Source organism: Carlito syrichta, unplaced genomic scaffold, assembly GCF_000164805.1.
Source record: "Carlito syrichta isolate Samal-C Ts95f unplaced genomic scaffold, Tarsius_syrichta-2.0.1 Scaffold136310, whole genome shotgun sequence".
In the NCBI taxonomy this organism is placed as follows: domain Eukaryota; kingdom Metazoa; phylum Chordata; class Mammalia; order Primates; family Tarsiidae; genus Carlito; species Carlito syrichta.
This window is the reverse complement of record NW_007080406.1, coordinates 4,076-11,376: the sequence shown is the minus strand read 5'-3', so window position 1 is coordinate 11,376 and position 7,301 is coordinate 4,076. Positions and strand designations below refer to the sequence as shown.

General features: G+C 38.6%; 1 pseudogene; it reads right to left on the bottom strand.

The window, feature by feature from the left end:
* Window positions 1–4,192: 4,192 nt before the first annotated feature.
* Window positions 4,193–5,094, bottom strand: LOC103251128 (annotated as a pseudogene).
* Between the last annotated feature and the right edge of the window lie 2,207 nt (window positions 5,095–7,301).

Genomic DNA, 7,301 nt, shown 5'->3' with positions numbered 1-7,301 from the left:
ACAATCTGAAACACAAAAGATGAAGTCACAACTGGTCCTGAAGAAATAAAAAAGATTATCAGAAACTACAATGTACACTTGTATGGAAACAAACTTGAAAACCTAAAGGAAATGGAGAACTTTCTGACATCACACAATCTCCCCACATTGAAACTAGAACTCAAGACTCTAAATAGACCAATAACAATCCAGGAAATTGACTATGTAATAAGAAAACTACCTACAAAAAAAATTCCTGGACCAGGTGGCTTTCCAGAAGAATTCTACAAAACATACAAAGAGGAACTGATACCAATCCTATTGAAAGTATTCCAGGCAATTGAGAAAGATGAAACTCTCCCCACATCATTTTATGAGGCTAACATCACATTGATACAAAAACCAGGTAAAGACCCAACAAAGAAAAAGAACTACAGGCCAATATCCTTGATGAACATAGAGGCTAAGATTCTCAACAAGATCCTAGTAAACCGTATTCAACAACACATCTCAAAAATCATCCATCAGGACCAAGTAGGCTTCATCCCCAGGATGCAAGACTGGTTCAGCATTCATAAGACCATAAAGTAATTAAATCCATCAATAGAACTTCTAACCTCCAGAACCGTGAGAAAATAAATTTCTGTTGTTTAAAAAAATGGGCAAAATTATGGACTTCACAGCAAACTGGATGGATTTAGAGTTCATTATACTTAGTGATCTAGCACAGAAATAAAGAATTGAATATCTCAAGTTCTCACTCATAAGTGGGTCCTGGACATTTATCACAATGTTACAAAGGAGGGATCAGCATCACAGGACACTGTCAGGGAAGAGAGGGAGGGGAGTAGGCACAGGGCATCACAGAGTGCCTGATCTTAAACCAGGGGAAGGGAGTACCAGTTGGAGGCCCAAACTTCACCTGCACATAGATGACTTATGTAGCTAATCTCGATTTGTACCCCACATCTCAATAATAAAGAGAGAAAAAAATACTTTTGTTAAAAAAGAAGAAAGTTCTCAAGTCAATCATTTAAGTTTCTATCTTAAAAACCCAGAAAAAGAAGAGCAAATTAAAGTCAGATAAAGCAAAAGAAGAAAAATAAAAAAGACAAAAAAGAGGGACATAAAATTGAAATTAGAAAAACAATAGAGAAAATTAATGAAACCAAAAGATGTTTCTTGTGAAATATCAATAAAATTGAATAAAGTCTTCTCAAACTGACCAAAAAAAAAAAAAAAGGAGAGAAGATAACTCGCTCAAGAAGAAATGGAGAATAGAAATAATTCTATATCTTTTAAAGAAATGGAATTTGCAGTTTAAAACCTTTCAACAAAGAAAACACCAATCCCAAATGGCAATATGGGAAATTTTACCAAATATTGAAGAAAGAAATACAATCAATTCTATACAAACTCTTCCATAAAATACAAGGGAAGGAAATACTTTTACCATATTTTATAAAGCCAGCATAACTTTGATACTAAAACCAAATAAAAATATTATAAGAAAATCAAATTAAGCCGGGCTCAGTGGCTCAGCTTGTAATCCCGCGCTTTGGGAGGCTGAGGTGAGTGGATTGCCTGAGCCCGCGGCTTCGAGACCCACCTGGGCAACTTGGCAAGACCTCATCTCTACAATAAATCAAAAAATTAGCTGGGCATGGTAGCACGTGCCTGTAGTTCCAGCTACTTGGAAGGCTGACCCAGCCACCGCACTCCAGTCTGGGCAACAGAGTGAGACTCCAACTCAAAAAAAAAAAAGAAAGAAAATAAAATAAAATTATAGACCAATATGCCTCAGTAACATAGATGTAAAACTGTGAACAAAAATGTATTAATAATATATATTAATAGCTTAATATATTATGACCAAGTGAAATTTATTCCAGGAATGCAATGTCAATTTAACACTCAAAAATCAGTTGATGGTATTCAACACACTTGAAAGAATTCAACAGCTATTCCTGACAAAACTGTCAGTCAATTATGAATTTAAGGGAGTTTTCAAAATTTTAGTTGGTAGGTCTACAAAAACAGAAAAATAAAACAAAAAAGTAAGAAACTTTATAGAGAAAAACTAACTTATTTTGTCTACTCATACTTTCCTTCAATATTAGCTTTGTGATCATAGCCAGCTTGAGGCAAGGAAATAATTAAAGATCATAGATTGAAAAGGAAGAAGTAGAATGGGCTTTATTTGCAGAAAGCATGATTACATTTAGAAATTCTAAAGAATATTCAAAAAATGTACTCAAGCTAATAAGTTTAGCAAGATCATAGTGTCATTTACAAAATATCTTTCTAATATTTGTATGTGTAGCAATAAATAATTATAACAAAATTTTGAAAAGTTATTCCATAAACAATATAAATTTTTAAATACTTACAAATACTGGGGGGGGGGGCAGAAAACCAGAATTATCATTTTCTTTGGAGTGTAGGTATCTTGTAACACACTCAGAATTTGATCCTCTGGATCAAACAGTCAACCAAAATTTTTATCTGGAAGTTTTGAGACGATTGTGTCACAATTTGTGGAATAAATGTTCCAAGTCATGGCAAACAGGGGACTGGTTCTTCCACCATGACATGTATTGTGTGTCATGCTGAGTTTCCAGCAGTTTTTGACCAAAAATGACATGACCCCATGCCCTACCCTCTCTATTTACCCAATCTCACCCCAATCAACTTTTTTTGGTTTCCCCAGATTAAAAAAAGTCCTCAAAGGAAAATGTTTTGCTGATGTGGAAGAGGTGAAACAAAAAACAACAAAGAACTAAAAAGCATTAAAATTGACTAGTTCAAAACCATTTTGGGCAGTGGAAAAAGCATCTTGATTAGGTATATTGTATCAAACAGAAAGTACTTTCAAGATGGCTGAAGTTTAAACATGTAAGAATAAATGCACAGTCATTGCATTATTAAACTCTGGTGTGGCCATGTGCTCTTTGAGCTATGGCTGCCGCCATGTTTCCTAAGCTTTGGCCCTCTTTCCTTCCAAAGGGAGATGAATCTCTCTCTAATTTACTTTCTAAATAAACTATATTTTCCAATTTAACTTCTGTGCAATTCTTTGCATCTTACATGCAGCACTGGATCACGCACTGTACATCCCAGCGAGTCTAACCTAACATTTGGAGGGCCCTGCTGGAATTTTTAACCTAGCATTTTTGGAGGTCCCGCTGAAATCTTTGACCTAACATTTTTGGAGGTCCCACCAAGATATGTCGCACTCTCACACTCTCCTATTTTCCAATCTGAGTCTCTTGCTGTAGAAAGATACCAGGTGCTTGCATCCTTTGCTCTGCTACTCACTCTTACTCTTATCACCTGCAATGAGCTACATCAAATGGACTTCTCCCTGTTACCTCAGCCTTGTCTGGTATGAAACTACATCATCACTGATAAGTACACAACTCCAGCCCCCACTAGAAAGTCAGAAAGCGAGCCTGAGTTGGCTGCAGTCCACAGGCTATGTAAAAACAGCTGCTGCCTGTGTAGAAAACCCTGGTGTCACTGCCTGTCTCTCTTATGCCAGCCTCCTTGGAACTGCTCTCAAGATCAATCTCTCTAACATGTGCAACCCTATTTCTTTCTAGTAGATCTTTAAGCATGACCTGAGAGGATGCTGTTCCCCGTTCAGTAGTTTTGCTGGAGTCTGGTACCAAGTCTCCAAATACACGATGGAGGAGACTTACTCCTGGCCAAAAGTACTGCCTTTGGTGGGATAGGGAGATAAGAGGATGCCTCACCCCAATTCTCACACCCCCATGCTGATTCCACTGAGAGGCTGTCCAGGATACTGGCTGAGTACGTGGATGGTTATTTTCTCTTTCGAGCTTCTCAGAGATCACTCTAAGGGCCTATCCCTCTTACTTTTAGAACTTCTCATGGGAAAACCTCACAGTGGGGTGGCTAAAGGCCCTCCTCACATTGAAATGCATTCTAAATGGTCTCAGGACCCTCTTACTAGAAAGAAACATCTGTCCTAAGTGTCTCTTCAATACCAACTAGGCGACAAGGAGATGAACCCAAGGTGGGTCTTTTGCCTCTGATACTCTCCTTCAACTTGACCTCTATTGCTACCACAAGGGCAAATGGTCCAAAGTTTGCAAATGGCACATCCAGGACCCACCCCTCCCTTTTTTGGCTGCTTGGTCAATATGTTTATTGTCTTTATCTGAAAAATCCTCATAGAAAACAGTTTGGTTCAGCTCTCAACAGCCCACTCCTGAGCTGTGAGGAAGCTTGCCTTCTTTTGAGCTATCCCATCTTTCTTCTGGGCAAGGAACATCTTGGGATGAGTCCACCTCTTCTTCTTCACTCCTTTCTTTGGCGTCTTCTCATAGGCAGGATTCTCCCATATAGTTGCATGAGTGTTCTTGTACATCTTCTACATGTCTGGAGTCATGCTATTGCTTATATACTAAGAGAACGGCTTCTTGTAAGCATCTTCATCTTATTCCATTAGATAACACATATAATCTGCAACATTCTGGCCCATGATGTGCTTCCGATGTACTTCAACATTGAATTCCTTGCTTTCAGAATCATAACCAGGGAATCGTTTGGTTCTGTCGGGGACAGACAAGCCTCCATTCACAGCTTTCTCCAAGGCCCCAAAAACTTTATTGTCAATGGCAGTTCTGTCAAGACCTGCATCCAAATAGCAGGTGAAAGCACCAGGCTGGCCATCAGTGCTTTCTATATTGTATTTATCTCCAGTCACTTCCACTTGGCCTTCATAGAGCTTGTCCATGCCAAACTTATTGAGAAGCCTGCAGGCCAGCAGCAGATCAGTACAATATGCTCCAGCATAATTTGTTAGGCCAACTTTTACAATGTATTTTGGTCATTTGTGTGTGTAAGCTGTGAAGACCATCATATCCCCTTTAATATGGGCATAAGCAATCTGACAGATGATATCTCTGCTTATTATGTGAACTGTCATCCTGTATTTGGTGTGTTGTACTTGTTTTTATCCTGTATTACCAAGCATCTCCGAGCATAGTAATCAGTTTTACCCTCTTGTTGTCTTCTAAATTTCACTTGGTAACTCTTAAAGTAGGCCTTATTCTTGTCAACTTTAACAAATCCCATCCCGCAGTACAGAGATCTGTGTCCTTGGCTCCACACAGATCTCTGTGGTGTATTCTCTTACTCCTTCTTTGATTACTTTACCTCCTTCCTGCTTTTTCTTTAACAACTCGGATGCTGACCTAACTGGTTTAACTTCTCCTTTCTCTCATAATCTTTTGCCGCTCTATCCTCTGTCAGTTTCCCCTTCTGCAACTGACCCTAGGCTCTTCCCTCTTCTCTCCCACCCCTACTGCCTGTTATCCTGTGTTGTGTTAAAACATTATGCTTTTAAAACTTTTTTTTTTGAGTTGGACTCTCACTCCATCGCCCAGGCTGGAGTGCAGTGGCATGTTCACGACCACCCCAGCATAGACCTGCTGGGCTCAGGTAATCCTTCTGCCTCAGCCTTCCAAGTAACCAAAACTACAGGCATGCACTACCATGCCCGCTAATGTTTTTATTTATATTGTAGAGATGAGGTCTCACCACATTGGCCAGTTTTTAAATTTTTAATACTTAAACTCTTCAGGTTCAGTCTTTCCAGGGTAGGGCAAGAAACAAAAGCTTCAGGAGCCACACCTACCCTATACCCTCCTCTTAAACTGCCTGCAGACCAAGTAAACTATTTTTGTAAACATCTATCATAAAAACCTAAAATGGTGTCTCAGTCATTCCCTGCAATTTATAATCAGCTATAGTGCTTTTTGCAAATTGCTAAGATCTTGAAATCTCTTTCCTGGAATAAGGATTACTAATCCAACATGGAATTGATAACAAAATGACCTTTTTTATTTAAAGCATTACTAAATTTTTTTTACACTTTAAGGTAATAATTCCCACGTTGAAGGCGGAAGGCCAGTACTTCTCACTCCTCCCATTCCTCCCATCAAAAGTGGAGAGATGTCAGACTCCCATCTCTGGAGTACCTGGGATCCACCCTCTTTAGCATATCAATCATTGTGAAGGTATATCAGACCTATTATAAAAAATAAAAGGGACTGTTTTCTCTCACCCATGCTATCTGTTTAAAATTCTCTTTTTACATGTCTCCAAACTAATGTTTTTAATTTTTTCTTATACTTTCTCAAAGTAGCTGTAGTTTCCTTGTTAAAGTCGTTATTAACAAACCCCTTATATTTGTCTATAAATTCTTATCATAAGACCCCCAAAAATGTGAAGACAAGCTGTGGGGACACCCACATATGGACTAAGGAATTCACTGGTAAAAATTGCCTGGACTCCTGTAGTGGGTGTCAAGCTCACTGGGGTAACTTTTTATAAATACATTTTACCAGCCTTTAAAGCCTCAATATGTCATAATAGCAGCTGTAATGGCCTTTATTATACTAGTATTAATTATAATAGTATACACTTGTACACAGTTCTTTGTATACAGATACTAAAGGCTCTGTCTTCTCATCACTTCCTCTTACTCTAGACAGGTAGGAGTATCTCTCCACTCTTATACAGCAGGAAACTGTTATAGAAGACTGACCTTCATCTCTGTTCCTTGGTACAAATAAGAATATTTTAAAATAACAAGAGGGGGAAATGAAAGGATATAAGATGGAGTTAATATACTCAATGAGCAGTCATTTTAATATTTCCTAAATCTGTCACGTTTTTCTAGCAGTTCACCTAGAAATTTACCTAGTCACAAGCCAAGGACAGAACTGTTTTGGAAGGGGTAGCTATTGATAATTGCTTTACAACCCCTTCCCAGTTTGTTTTGGAAACAAACTAACCTAATCAGCCATCATGACCTTCATGACACAGATTCCCATCAACATGGCAACAGTCATCTTCCTGCCATCCATCACCTGACATCAGTACCTGTGTTTATCTGCCCTGCATGATGACATGGAGCAGACCACCAATCAATCACCTTAACGACCTTCCCTCATCAAAGGGAAAGTTAAAAGGATTCAATCTGAAGCAGCCACTTACCATTGCTTTACTAAACTCTGGTGTGGTCATGTGCTCCTTGAGTTATGGCCACCACCATGTTTCCTACACTTTGGCCCCTTCTCCCACTTTGAAGACATGAATTTCTCTCTCCAATTCACTTTCAAGTGATTGCTTTGCTAAGCTATGGTCTGGTTAAGTGACTTCTTGAGCTATGGCCACCATGTTTCTTAACTTTGTCCCCCTGCCCAACTTGGGGAGGTGAATCTCCTCTCTCTTTCTCTCTAATTTAATTCTAAATAAACTATATTTTCCAATCTAAACAAAAAATAATA